The following is a 14,439-nucleotide window of genomic DNA, read 5'->3' as shown; positions in this document are numbered from 1 at the left end:
ACTTACCCACTGTTTCTGGGCGGGGCAACATGCCCATTGCTTTGTCCTGGTGAGTGCAAAGCCACAGTCTCTGGGGTGGGTGACTTTCCCACTGGTTCTGGAGGGGGCAACATGCCCATTCCTTTGTCCCAGGGAGTGCAAGACCACAGTCTCTCAGGTGGGTGACTTGCCCACTGGTTCTGGATGCAGCAACATGCCCATTGCTTTGTCCTGGTGAGTGCAAGGCCACAGTCTCTAGAATGGGGGACTTGCCCACTGGGTCTAGAGAGGACAACATGCCCATTGCTTTGTTCTGGGGATTGCAAGGCCACAGTCTCTGGAGTGGGTGCCTTGCCCACTGCTTCTGGAGGGGGCTTCAGGCCAATTCCTTTTTCCTGGCGAATGCAAGGCCACAGTCTCTGGAGGGGGTGATTTGCCCACTGGGTCCAGAGGGGACAACTTGCCGATTGCTTTGTTCTGGGGAGTGCAAAGCCACAGTCTCTGGAGTGGGTGCTTTGCCCACTTTTTCCGGAGGGGGCAACATGCCCATTGCTTCGTCCTGGGGATTGCAAGGCCACAGTCTCTCAGGTGGGTGACTTGCCCACTGCTTCTGGTTGGGGTAACATGCCCATTGCTTTGTCCTGGGGATTGCAAGGCCACAGTCTTTGGAGTGTGGGACTTGCCCACTGGGTCTAGAGAGGACAACTTGCCCATTGCTATGTTCTGGGGAGTGCAAGGCCACAGTCTCTGGAGTTGGTGCTTTGCTCACTGTTTCCGGAGGGGGCAACATGCCCATTGCTTCGTCCTGGGGAGTGCAAGGCCACAGTCTCTCAGGTGTGTGAATTGCCCTCTGCTTCTGAATGGGGCAACATGCCCATTGCTTTGTCCTGCGGAGTGCAAGGCCACAGTCTCTGGAGTGGGTGACTTCCCCACTGCTTCTAGAGGGGTCAACATGCCCATTCCTTTTTCCTGGGGAATGCAAGGCCAAAGTCTCTGGAGTAGGTGATTTGCCCACTGGGTCCAGAGGGGACAACTTGCCCATTGCTTTGTTCTGGGGAGTGCAAGGCCACAGTCTCTGGAGTGGGTGCCTTGCCCACTGCTTCCGGAGGGGGCAACATGCCCATTGCTTTGTCTTGAGGAGTGCAACGCCACAGTCTCTGAAGTGGGTGACTTCCCACTGCTTCAGGAGGAGGCTAGATGCCCATTGCTTTATCCTGGGGAGTGCAAGGCGACAGTCTCTCAAGTGGGTGACTTGCCCACTGTTTCTGGGCGGGGCAACATGCCCATTGCTTTGTCCTGGGTAGTGCAAGGCCACAGTCTCTGGGGTGGGTGACTTTCCCACTGGTTCTGGAGGGGGCAACATGCCCATTCCTTTGTCCCAGGGAGTGCAAGACCACAGTCTCTCAGGTGGGTGACTTGCCCACTGGTTCTGGATGCAGCAACATGCCCATTGCTTTGTCCTGGTGAGTGCAAGGCCACAGTCTCTGGAATGGGGGACTTGCCCACTGGGTCTAGAGAGGACAACTTGCCCATTGCTTTGTTCTGGGGAGTGCAAGGCCACAGTCTCTGGAGTGGGTGCCTTGCCCACTGCTTCTGGAGGGGGCAACATGCCAATTCCTTTTTCTTGGGGAATGCAAGGCCACAGTCTCTGGAGGGGGTGATTTGCCCACTGGGTCCAGAGGGGACAACTTGCCGATTGCTTTGTTCTGGGGAGTACAAGGCCACAGTCTCTGGAGTGGGTGCTTTGCCCACTGTTTCCGGAGGGGGCAACATGCCCATTGCTTCGTCCTGGGGATTGCAAGGCCACAGTCTCTCATGTGGGTGACTTGCCCACTGCTTCTGGTTGGGGTAACATGCCCATTGCTTTGTCCTGGGGAGTGCAAGGCCACAGTGTAGGAGGCTGGACTGGCTTGTAGTGAGTACCAAGGGGTACTTGCACCTTGCACCAGGCCCAGTTATCCCTTATTAGTGTATAGGGTGTCTAGCAGCTTAGGCTGATAGATAATGGTAGCTTAGCAGAGCAGCTTAGGCTGAACTAGGAGACGTGTGAAGCTACTACAGTACCACTTAGTGTCATATGCACAATATCATAAGAAAACACAATACACAGTTATACTAAAAATAAAGGTACTTTATTTTTATGACAATATGCCAAAGTATCTTAGAGTGTACCCTCAGTGAGAGGATAGGAAATATACACAAGATATATATACACAATAGCAAAAATATGCAGTATAGTCTTAGAAAACAGTGCAAACAATGTATAGTTACAATAGGATGCAATGGGGAAACATAGGGATAGGGGCAACACAAACCATATACTCCAAAAGTGGAATGCAAACCACGAATGGACCCCAAACCTATGTGACCTTGTAGAGGGTCGCTGGGACTATTAGAAAATAGTGAGAGTTAGAAAAATAACCCTCCCCAAGACCCTGAAAAGTGAGTGCAAAGTGCACTAAAGTTCCCCCAAGGACAAAGAAGTCGTGTTAGAGGAATAATGCAGGAAAGACACAAACCAGCAATGCAACAACTGTGGATTTCCAATCTAGGGTACCTGTGGAACAAGGGGACCAAGTCCAAAAGTCACAAGCAAGTCGGAGATGGGCAGATGCCCAGGAAATGCCAGCTGCGGGTGAAAAGAAGCTTCTACTGGACAGAAGAAGCTGAGGTTTCTGCAGGAACGAAAAGGGCTAGAGACTTCGCCTTTGGTGGACTGATACTTCTCGCCGTGGAGAGTCGTGCAGAAGTGTTTTCCCGCCGAAAGAACGCCAACAAGCCTTGCTAGCTGCAAATTGTGCGTTTGGCGTTTTTGGACGCTGCTGGGGCCCAGGAGGGACCAGGAGGTCGCAAATTGGACCTGAAGAGAGAAGGGACGTCGAGCAAGACAAAGAGCCCTCAATAAAGCAGGTAGCACCCGGAGAAGTGCCAGAAACAGGCACTATGAGGATGCGTGAAACGGTGCTCGCCGAAGTTGCACAAAGGAGTCCCACGTCGCCGGAGACCAACTTAGAAAGTCGTGCAATGCAGGTTAGAGTGCTGTGGACCCAGGCTTGGCTGTGCACAAAGGATTTCCGCCGGAAGTGCACAGGGGCCGGAGTAGCTGCAAAGTCGCGGTTCCCAGCAATGCAGCCCAGCGAGGTGAGGCAAGGACTTACCTCCACCAAACTTGGGCTGAAGAGTCACTGGACTGTGGGGGTCACTTGGACAGAGTCGCTGGATTCGAGGGACCTCGCTCGTCGTGCTGAGAGGAGACCCAAGGGACCGGTGATGCAGCTTTTTGGTGCCTGCGGTTGCAGGGGGAAGATTCCGTCGACCCACGGGAGATTTCTTCGGAGCTTCTGGTGCAGAGAGGAGGCAGACTACCCCCACAGCATGCACAAGCAGGAAAACAGTCGAGAAGGCGGCAGGATCAGCGTTACAGAGTTGCAGTAGTCGTCTTTGCTACTATGTTGCAGGTTTGCAGGCTTCCAGCGCGGTCAGCAGTCGATTCCTTATCAGAAGGTGAAGAGAGAGATGCAGAGGAACTCGGATGAGCTCTTGCATTCGTTATCTAAAGTTTCCCCAGAGACAGAGACCCTAAATAGCCAGAAAAGAGGGTTTGGCTACTTAGGAGAGAGGATAGGCTACTAACACCTGAAGGAGCCTATCAGCAGGAGTCTCTGACGTCACCTGGTGGCACTGGCCACTCAGAGCAGTCCAGTGTGCCAGCAGCACCTCTGTTTCCAAGATGGCAGAGGTCTGGAGCACACTGGAGGAGCTCTGGACATCTCCCAGGGGAGGTGCAGGTCAGGAGAGTGGTCACTCCCCTTTCCTTTGTCCAGTTTCGCGCCAGAGCAGGGGCTAAGGGGTCCCTGAACCGGTGTAGACTGGCTTATGCAGAATTGGGCACATCTGTGCCCAACAAAGCATTTCCAGAGGCTGGGGGAGGCTACTCTTCCCCTGCCTTCACACCATTTTCCAAAGGGAGAGGGTGTCACACCCTCTCTCAGAGGAAGTTCTTTGTTCTGCCATCCTGGGCCAGGCCTGGCTGGACCCCAGGAGGGCAGCTGCCTGTCTGAGGGGTTGGCAGCAGCAGCAGCTGCAGTGAAACCCCAGGAAGGGCAGTTTGGCAGTACCAGGGTCTGTGCTACAGACCACTGGGATCATGGGATTGTGCCAACTATGCCAGGATGGCATAGAGGGGGCAATTCCATGATCATAGACATGTTACATGGCCATATTCGGAGTTACCATTGTAAAGCTACATATAGGTAGTGACCTATATGTAGTGCACGCGTGTAATGGTGTCCCCGCACTCACAAAGTTCAGGGAATTGGCTCTGAACAATGTGGGGGCACCTTGGCTAGTGCCAGGGTGTCCTCACACTAAGTAACTTTGCACCTAACCTTTACCAGGTAAAGGTTAGACATATAGGTGACTTATAAGTGACTTAAGTGCAGTGTAAAATGGCTGTGAAATAACGTGGACGTTATTTCACTCAGGCTGCAGTGGCAGGCCTGTGTAAGAATTGTCAGAGCTCCCTATGGGTGGCAAAAGAAATGCTGCAGCCCATAGGGATCTCCTGGAACCCCAATACCCTGGGTACCTCAGTACCATATACTAGGGAATTATAAGGGTGTTCCAGTAAGCCAATGTGAATTGGTAAAAATGGTCACTAGCCTGTCAGTGACAATTTGAAAGTAATGAGAGAGCATAACCACTGAGGTTCTGGTTAGCAGAGCCTCAGTGAGACAGTTAGGCACCACACAGGGAACATATACATGCACACCTAGGAGCACTGGGGCCCTGTGTGACAGGATCCCAGTGACACATAACAAACATACTGAAAACATAGGGCCTCATTACGACCCTGGCGGTGTAACACCGCCAGGGCCGCTGTAGGCGGGAGCACCGCCGACAGCCTGGCGGTGCCCCGCGGGGCATTCTGACCGCGGCGCTTTGGCCGCGGTCAGAAAGGGAAAACCGGCGGTCTCCCGCCGGTTTTCCACTGCCCCTTAGAATCCTGCAAGGCGGCGCAGCTCGCTGCGCCGCCGAGGGGATTCTGACAATCCCTACCGCCATCCTGTTCCTGGCGGCTCGCCCGCCAGGAACAGGATGGCGGTAGGGATTGTCGTGGGGCCCCTGGGGTCCCCTGCAGTGCCCATGCCAATGGCATGGGCACTGCAGGGGCCCCCGTAAGAGGGCCCCTAAAAGTATTTCACTGTCTGCTTGGCAGACAGTGAAATACGCGACGGGTGCAGTAGCACCTGTCGCACCTTCCCACTCCGCCGGCTCGATTACGAGCCGGCATCCTCGTGGGAAGGGAGTTTTTCCCTGGGCTGGCGGGCGGTCTTTTGGAGACCGCCCGCCAGCCCAGGGAAAAACTCATAATACCCTCCGCGGTCTTCTGACCGCGGAGCGGTATTATGGAGGGCGGCATCCTGGCGGACGGCCTCCGCCGCCCGCCAGGGTCGTAATGAGGCCCATAGTGTTTTCACTATGAGCACTGAGGCCTGGCTATCAGGATCCCAGTGAGACAGTGAAAACAGTGACAAACACCCTGACATACACTCACAAACAGGCCAAAAGTGGGGGTAACAAGGCTAGAAAGAGGCTACCTTCTCACACAACCCCCCCCCCCCAAACGAAGGACAATAAGGCTAACCTTGGCCAGTTGAGACTTTATTGTCTAAGTGGTGATAAGTAGAGAGTAGCTCTGCAATAGACTGGTTACTCCCTTTATCATCCACTATATGGTTACTTCCCTGTGGGGATGTAAACCACCCTGTTTGAAGTTTTTTTAGCTAAGCAACAATGTGAAGATGTATTTTCAGAGTTTCTATCAGTAAGTTTTAGTTTAGAGCAGTGGGAATTGTCCACGGAACCTATTTGTAGTGATGGAAATGCCAGACAGGGATGCTGTCTCAGAAAAGCCATAGCTGGGCAAAAACTTTGTCCATCTGGCTGGAAGAGAGAACAGGGATGCTGTTTCTCTTGAGTTGGAGCAGGGCAGGGATGCTGTCCTATGAGCTCCACACTAGGGCAGGGATGCTGTCCTAAGTGTTGTGAGGTAGTGCAGGGTTTCTGCACTAAAGTTTCTCTGGGAGGGTTGGAGGGATGCTCCATGTTAACTAAAATGGTGCTGTTTTTCTCACCTATGTTAGTTATCCCACAGAGAGGTACTTCCACCTCAGGGAGTCCAGCTTTGCCAGCTGATGATTCCCTTGGAACAGGTGCCACCCCAGGAGAGGTTTCTCCCACCACAGGAATAGTATCCTGAATGGTAGGGTGGTTAGGGGATACTGTGATACCCTTTTTACCTGTTGATGGAGAGGGATCCTGAGTTTTCAGGCCTTCTCTCCTTTGCTTTTTCATTTCACTTGAAATGAGAGGGAACAATTCCTCAGGGATGCCCAGCATGGCTGGATGGGCATAAAACTCTACATCAGCCCAACCTGAGGCCTGTAGGTCATTACCTAAGAGACAGTCTACAGGTAAGCTAGGTGATACCACCACCTGCTTAGGGCCAGGAACTCCACCCCAACTAAACTGAATTATAGCTAAGGGAAGAAACTTAGTGGAGTTATGGACATCAATAATCTTATACTGTTGTCCAATGATGTGTTGATCAGGGTGCACTAGGTTTTCAGTCACCAAAGTGAAACTGGCACCTGTGTCCCTGTAGGCCAAGGCCTCAACACCATTTATTGAAACTGTCTGCCTGTACTTATCCATTGTAAGGGGACAAGCAGCCAGTGTGGCAAGGCCAATGCCACTAGGTGTGACAGAAACTGTCTTGGTAGTGACTACCCCAGTTTCTACTATGGACCCAAAAGTGAACCCAACTACACCCTTTGCTTGACTATTGCCAGCAGTCCCACCACTAGTACCACTACTGCTAGGGGCACTAGAGCTTGATGTATTAGTGGTGGTAGGCTCAGGGGGTTTACCTGGACAGGACTTATCCCCTGGCCTATGGCCTCTATTTTTACACACAAAGCACCAAGGCTTTTTAATGTGTGCAGGTTGGGAAGAAGAGGAAGAATTTGTTTTATCCCCACCCTCTGAAGAGTGTTTAAGATTTGAAGTGGGATCTTTGGTTTTACCCTTATCCCCATGCTTATCTTGAGATTTTTCACCATCTTTCTTCTTATTGCCATCTTTGTCACCCCCTGTATGAACTTTTCTGTTCACCCTTGTTCTGACCCATTTGTCTGCCTTCTTTCCCAATTCTTGGGGAGAGGTCAGATCAGAGTCTACCAGGTACTGGTGCAACAAATCAGACACACAATTATTAAGTATATGCTCTCTCAGGATTGTGTTATACAGGCTTTCATAATCAGTAACTTTACTGCCATGTAACCACCCCTCCAAGGCCTTCACTGAATGGTCAATGAAATCAACCCAGTCTTGTGAAGCCTCCTTTTTGGTCTCTCTGAACTTTATCCTGTACTGTTCAGTGGTTAAGCCATAACCATCCAGGAGTGCATTCTTAAGAACTTGGAAATTATTAGCATCATTTTCTTTCACAGTAAGGAGCCTATCCCTACCTTTTCCACTAAATGATAGCCATAGGATAGCAGCCCACTGCCTTTGAGGGACATCCTGTACAACACAGGCCCTCTCAAGTGCAGCAAACCACTTGTTAATGTCATCCCCCTCCTTATAAGGGGGAACTATCTTGTGCAGATTCCTGGAATCATGCTCTTTTGCAGGATGACTATGGGGAATACTGCTGCTGCCACCATGGGTATCTAAACCCAACTTCTGTCTTTCCTTCTCTAATTCAAAAGACTGTCTATCCAAATCCAGCTGTTGCTTTTTAAGCTTCAGTCTGGTTTGTTCCACCCTCAACTTATTGAGTTCCCTCTCTAACATTCTGTCATCAGGGTTGGTGGGACGGACATTTCTAGAAACAGAGCTATGATGGGAATGAACAGAAGGAGACCTGTCCCTTACAGAAGCCACCCTAACAGCTTGGTTAACAGAAACATTACTACCCGTATGGTGAGAATAAATGCTTTTGCTATGATGTGAGACAACACTATTTGTATGGTGTGGCTCATCATCATTACCAACTATGCTAGACTGTCTAGTAATGGGCAGGCTAGGAAGTTTCTTTCCTGAATCTTTTCCTGGGGGAGTCCCTGAATCAGATTGAGAACTATTAGGTACTTTTTCAACAGATGAGGCACCTATGGCCTTATCCTGTTCTCTAAGCATGTTAAGTAACAGTTCCAAGGAAGGATTCTTCCCTACACTCAAACCTCTCTCTAGACAGAGACTCCTTGCTCTTTTCCAGCTAAGGTCGTCATATGCAAGTTTGGACAGATCAACACTTTGGCCTGTGCCAGACATTTTTAGAGAGAGTTAAAGTGATAGAAAAAGAGAAAAAAGTTTTCAGAACTTTTTGGAAAGACAGAAAAAAACTTTTTAAGCTTTTAAGAACTTTTTGAAAGTTTAGAGGTACTTTTCAGCACTTAGAAAAGAGTGAAAAGAGGAAATGCAAAACTTTTTGGCTATGTGTATATACACTGACCTTGTTTTGTATATTTTTCTCTTATGAAAAGTACAATGACAAGAGTGGTAAGTAGTCTCAAGCACTTATCCCACCACTGCACAACCAATGTAGGAGGCTGGACTGGCTTGTAGTGAGTACCAAGGGGTACTTGCACCTTGCACCAGGCCCAGTTATCCCTTATTAGTGTATAGGGTGTCTAGCAGCTTAGGCTGATAGATAATGGTAGCTTAGCAGAGCAGCTTAGGCTGAACTAGGAGACGTGTGAAGCTACTACAGTACCACTTAGTGTCATATGCACAATATCATAAGAAAACACAATACACAGTTATACTAAAAATAAAGGTACTTTATTTTTATGACAATATGCCAAAGTATCTTAGAGTGTACCCTCAGTGAGAGGATAGGAAATATACACAAGATATATATACACAATAGCAAAAATATGCAGTATAGTCTTAGAAAACAGTGCAAACAATGTATAGTTACAATAGGATGCAATGGGGAAACATAGGGATAGGGGCAACACAAACCATATACTCCAAAAGTGGAATGCGAACCACGAATGGACCCCAAACCTATGTGACTTTGTAGAGGGTCGCTGGGACTATTAGAAAATAGTGAGAGTTAGAAAAATAACCCTCCCCAAGACCCTGAAAAGTGAGTTCAAAGTGCACTAAAGTTCCCCCAAGGACAAAGAAGTCGTGTTAGAGGAATAATGCAGGAAAGACACAAACCAGCAATGCAACAACTGTGGATTTCCAATCTAGGGTACCTGTGGAACAAGGGGACCAAGTCCAAAAGTCACAAGCAAGTCGGAGATGGGCAGATGCCCAGGAAATGCCAGCTGCGGGTGCAAAGAAGCTTCTACTGGACAGAAGAAGCTGAGGTTTCTGCAGGAACGAAAAGGGCTAGAGACTTCCCCTTTGGTGGACGGATCTCTCTCGCCGTGGAGAGTCGTGCAGAAGTATTTTCCCGCCGAAAGAACGCCAACAAGCCTTGCTAGCTGCAAATCGTGCGTTTGGCGTTTTTGGACGCTGCTGGGGCCCAGGAGGGACCAGGAGGTCGCAAATTGGAACTGAAGAGAGAGGGGACGTCGTGCAAGAAAAAGAGCCCTCACTGAAGCAGGTAGCACCCGGAAAAGTGCCAGAAACAGGCACTACGAGGATGCGTGAATCGGTGCTCGCCGAAGTTGCACAAAGGAGTCCCACGTCGCCGGAGACCAACTTAGAAAGTCGTGCAATGCAGGTTAGAGTGCCGTGGATCCAGGCTTGGCTGTGCACAAAGGATTTCTGCTGGAAGTGCACAGGGGCCGGAGTAGCTGCAAAGTCGCGGTTCCCAGCAATGCAGCCCAGCGAGGTGAGGCAAGGACTTACCTCCACCAAACTTGGGCTGAAGAGTCACTGGACTGTGGGGGTCACTTGGACAGAGTCGCTGGATTCGAGGGACCTCGCTCGTCGTGCTGAGAGGAGACCCAAGGGACCGGTGATGCAGCTTTTTGGTGCCTGCGGTTGCAGGGGGAAGATTCCGTCGACCCACAGGAGATTTCTTCGGAGCTTCTGGTGCAGAGAGGAGGCAGACTACCCCCACAGCATGCACAAGCAGGAAAACAGTCGAGAAGGCGGCAGGATCAGCGTTACAGAGTTGCAGTAGTCGTCTTTGCTACTATGTTGCAGGTTTGCAGGCTTCCAGCGCGGTCAGCAGTCGATTCCTTATCAGAAGGTGAAGAGAGAGATGCAGAGGAACTCGGATGAGCTCTTGCATTCGTTATCTAAAGTTTCCCCAGAGACAGAGACCCTAAATAGCCAGAAAAGAGGGTTTGGCTACTTAGGAGAGAGGATAGGCTACTAACACCTGAAGGAGCCTATCAGCAGGAGTCTCTGACGTCACCTGGTGGCACTGGCCACTCAGAGCAGTCCAGTGTGCCAGCAGCACCTCTGTTTCCAAGATGGCAGAGGTCTGGAGCACACTGGAGGAGCTCTGGACACCTCCCAGTGGAGGTGCAGGTCAGGGGAGTGGTCACTCCCCTTTCCTTTGTCCAGTTTCGCGCCAGAGCAGGGGCTAAGGGGTCCCTGAACCGGTGTAGACTGGCTTATGCAGAATTGGGCACATCTGTGCCCAACAAAGCATTTCCAGAGGCTGGGGGAGGCTACTCCTCCCCTGCCTTCACACCATTTTCCAAAGGGAGAGGGTGTCACACCCTCTCTCAGAGGAAGTTCTTTGTTCTGCCATCCTGGGCCAGGCCTGGCTGGACCCCAGGAGGGCAGCTGCCTGTCTGAGGGGTTGGCAGCAGCAGCAGCTGCAGTGAAACCCCAGGAAGGGCAGTTTGGCAGTACCAGGGTCTGTGCTACAGACCACTGGGATCATGGGATTGTGCCAACTATGCCAGGATGGCATAGAGGGGGCAATTCCATGATCATAGACATGTTACATGGCCATATTCAGAGTTACCATTGTGAAGCTACATATAGGTAGTGACCTATATGTAGTGCACGCGTGTAATGGTGTCCCCGCACTCACAAAGTTCAGGGAATTGGCTCTGAACAATGTGGGGGCACCTTGGCTAGTGCCAGGGTGCCCTCACACTAAGTAACTTTGCACCTAACCTTTACCAGGTAAAGGTTAGACATATAGGTGACTTATAAGTGACTTAAGTGCAGTGTAAAATGGCTGTGAAATAACGTGGACGTTATTTCACTCAGGCTGCAGTGGCAGGCCTGTGTAAGAATTGTCAGAGCTCCCTATGGGTGGCAAAAGAAATGCTGCAGCCCATAGGGATCTCCTGGAACCCCAATACCCTGGGTACCTCAGTACCATATACTAGGGAATTATAAGGGTGTTCCAGTAAGCCAATGTGAATTGGTAAAAATGGTCACTAGCCTGTCAGTGACAATTTGAAAGTAATGAGAGAGCATAACCACTGAGGTTCTGGTTAGCAGAGCCTCAGTGAGACAGTTAGGCACCACACAGGGAACATATACATGCACACCTATGAGCACTGGGGCCCTGTGTGACAGGGTCCCAGTGAGACATACATATAGGCCACAAACCTATGAGCACTGGGGTCCTGACCAGCAGGATCCCAGTGACACATAACAAACATACTGAAAACATAGTGTTTTCACTATGAGCACTGAGGCCTGGCTATCAGAATCCCAGTGAGACAGTGAAAACAGTGACAAACACCCTGACATACACTCACAAACAGGCCAAAAGTGGGGGTAACAAGGCTAGAAAGAGGCTACCTTCTCACACACAGTCTCTGGAGTGTTGGACTTGCCCACTGGGTCTAGAGAGGACAACTTGCCTATTGCTTTGTTCTGGAGAGTGCAAGGACACAGTCTCTGGAGTGGGTGACTTGCCCACTGCTTCTGGAGGGGGCAACATGCCCATTGCTTTGTCCGGTGGTATCCAAGGCCACCGTCTCTCAGGTGGGTGACTGGCTCACTGCTTTTCGATGGGGCAACATGCCCATTGCTTTGTCCTGGGGAGTGCAAGGCCACAGTCTCTGGAGTGGGTGACTTGCCCACTGCTTCTGGAGGGGGCAACATGCCCATTGCTTTGTCCTGGGGAGTGCAAGGCCACAGTCTCTGAAGTGGGTGACTTCCCACTGCTTCTGGAGGAGGCAAGATGCCCATAGCTTTATCCTGGGGTGTGCAAGGCCACAGTTTCTCACGTGGGTTACTTGCCCACTGTTTCTGGAGGGGGCAACATGCCCATTGCTTTGTCCTGGGGAGTGCAAGGCCACAGTCTCTGGAGTGGGTGACTTGCCCACTGGTTCTAGAGGGGACAACTTGCCCATCGCTTTGTCCTGGGGAGTGCAAGGCCACAGTCTCTGAAGTGGGTGACTTCCCACTGCTTCTGGAGGAGGCAAGATGCCCATTGCTTTATTCTGGGGTGTGCAAGGCCACAGTCTCTCACGTGGGTGACTTGCCCACTGCTTCTGGAGGGGGCAACATGCCCATTGCTTTGTCCTGGGGAGTGCAAGGCCACAGTCTCTGAAGTGGGTGACTTCCCTCTGCTTCTGGAGGAGGCAAGATGCCCATTGCTTTATCCTGGGGTGTGCAAGGCCACAGTCTCTCAAGTAGGTGACTTGCCCACTGTTTCTGGAGGGGGCAACATGCCCATTGCTTTGTCCTGGGGAGTGCAAGGCCACAGTCTCTGGAGTGGGTGACTTGCCCACTAGTTTTGGAGGGGGCAACATGCCCATTCCTTTGTCCGAGGGAATGCAAGACCACAGTCTCCCAGGAGGTGACTTACCCACTGCTTCTGGTTGGGGTAACATGCCCATTGCTTTGTCCTGGGGAGTGCATGGCCACAGTCTCTGGAGTTTGGGACTTGCCCACTGGGTCTAGAGAGGACAACTTTCCCATTGCTTTGTTCTGGGGAGTGCAAGGCCACAGTCTGTGGAGTGGGTGACTTGCCCACGGCTTCTGGAGGGGGCAACATGCCCATTGCTTTGTCCGAGGGTATCCAAGGCCACCGTCTCTCAGGTGGATGACTTTCCCACTACTTTTGGATGGGGCAACATGCCCATTGCTTTGTCCTGGGGAGTGAAAGGCTACAGTCTCTGGAGTGGGTGACTTGCCCTCTGCTTCTGGAGGGAGCAACATGCCCATTACTTTGTCCTGGGGAGAGCAAGGCCACAGTCTCTGAAGTGGGTGACTTCCCACTACTTCTGTAGGAGGCAAGATGCCCACTGGTTTATCCTGGGAAGTGCAAGGCCACAGTCTCTCAAGTGGGTGACTTGCCCACTGGTTCTGGAGGGGGCAACATGCCCATTGCTTTGCCCTGGGGAGTACAAGGCCACAGTCTATGGAGTGGGTGACTTTCCCACTGGTTCTGGAGGGGGCAACATGCCCATTTCTTTGTCCCAGGGAGTGCAAGACCACAGTCTCTCAGGTGGGTGACTTGCCCACTGGTTCTGGATGCAGCAACATGCCCATTGCTTTATCCTGGGGAGTGCAAGGCCACAGTCTCTGGAGTGGGGGACTTGCCCACTGGGTCTAGAGAGGACAACTTGCCCATTGCTTTTTTCTGGGGAGTGCAAGGCCACAGTCTCTGGTGTGGGTGACTTGCCCACTGCTTCTGGAGGGGGCAACATGCCCATTGCTTTGTCCTGGGGAGTGCAAGGGCACAGTCTCTTGAGTGGGTGACTTGCCCACTGCTTCTGGAGGGGGCAACATGCCCATTGCTTTGTCCTGGGGAGTGCAAGGCCACAGTCTCTGAAGTGTGTGACTTCACACTGCTTTTGGAGGAGGCAAGATGCACATTGCTTTATCCTGGGGTGTGCAAGGCCACAGTCTCTCAAGTGGGTGACTTGCCCACTGTTTCTGGAGGGGGGAACATGCCCATTGCTTTGTCCTGGGGAGTGCAAGGCCACAGTCTCTGGAGTGGGTGCCTTGCCCACTGGTTCTGGAGGGGGCAACATGCCCATTCCTTTGTCCGAGGGAGTGCAAGATCACAGTCTCTCAGGTGGGTGACTTGCCCACTGGTTCTGGAAGCAGCAACATGTCCATTGCTTTGTCCTGGGGAGTGCAAGGCCACAGTCTCTGGAGTGGGGGACTTGCCCACTGGGTCTAGAGAGGACAACTTGCCCATTGCTTTGTTCTGGGGAGTGCAAGGCCACAGCCTCCTGGAGTGGGTGCCTTGCCCACTGCTTCTGGAGGGGGCAACATGCCAATTGCTTTGTCCTGGGGAGTGCAAGGCCACAGTCCCTCAGGTGGGTGACTTACCCACTGTTTCTAGATGGTGCAACATGCCTATTGCATTGTCCTGGGGAATGCAAGGCTACAGTCCGTGGAGTGGGTGACTTGTCCACTCAGTCTAGAGGGGACAACTTGCCCATTGCTTTGTTCTGGAGAGTGCAAGGCCACAGTCTCTGGAGTGGGTGCTTTACCCACTGCTTCTGGAGGGGGCAAGATGCCCATTGCTTTATCCTGGGGAGTGCAAGGCCACAG

Source organism: Pleurodeles waltl, chromosome 2_1, assembly GCF_031143425.1.
Source record: "Pleurodeles waltl isolate 20211129_DDA chromosome 2_1, aPleWal1.hap1.20221129, whole genome shotgun sequence".
NCBI classification, from domain to species: domain Eukaryota; kingdom Metazoa; phylum Chordata; class Amphibia; order Caudata; family Salamandridae; genus Pleurodeles; species Pleurodeles waltl.
Note: the sequence above shows the minus strand (reverse complement) of the source record.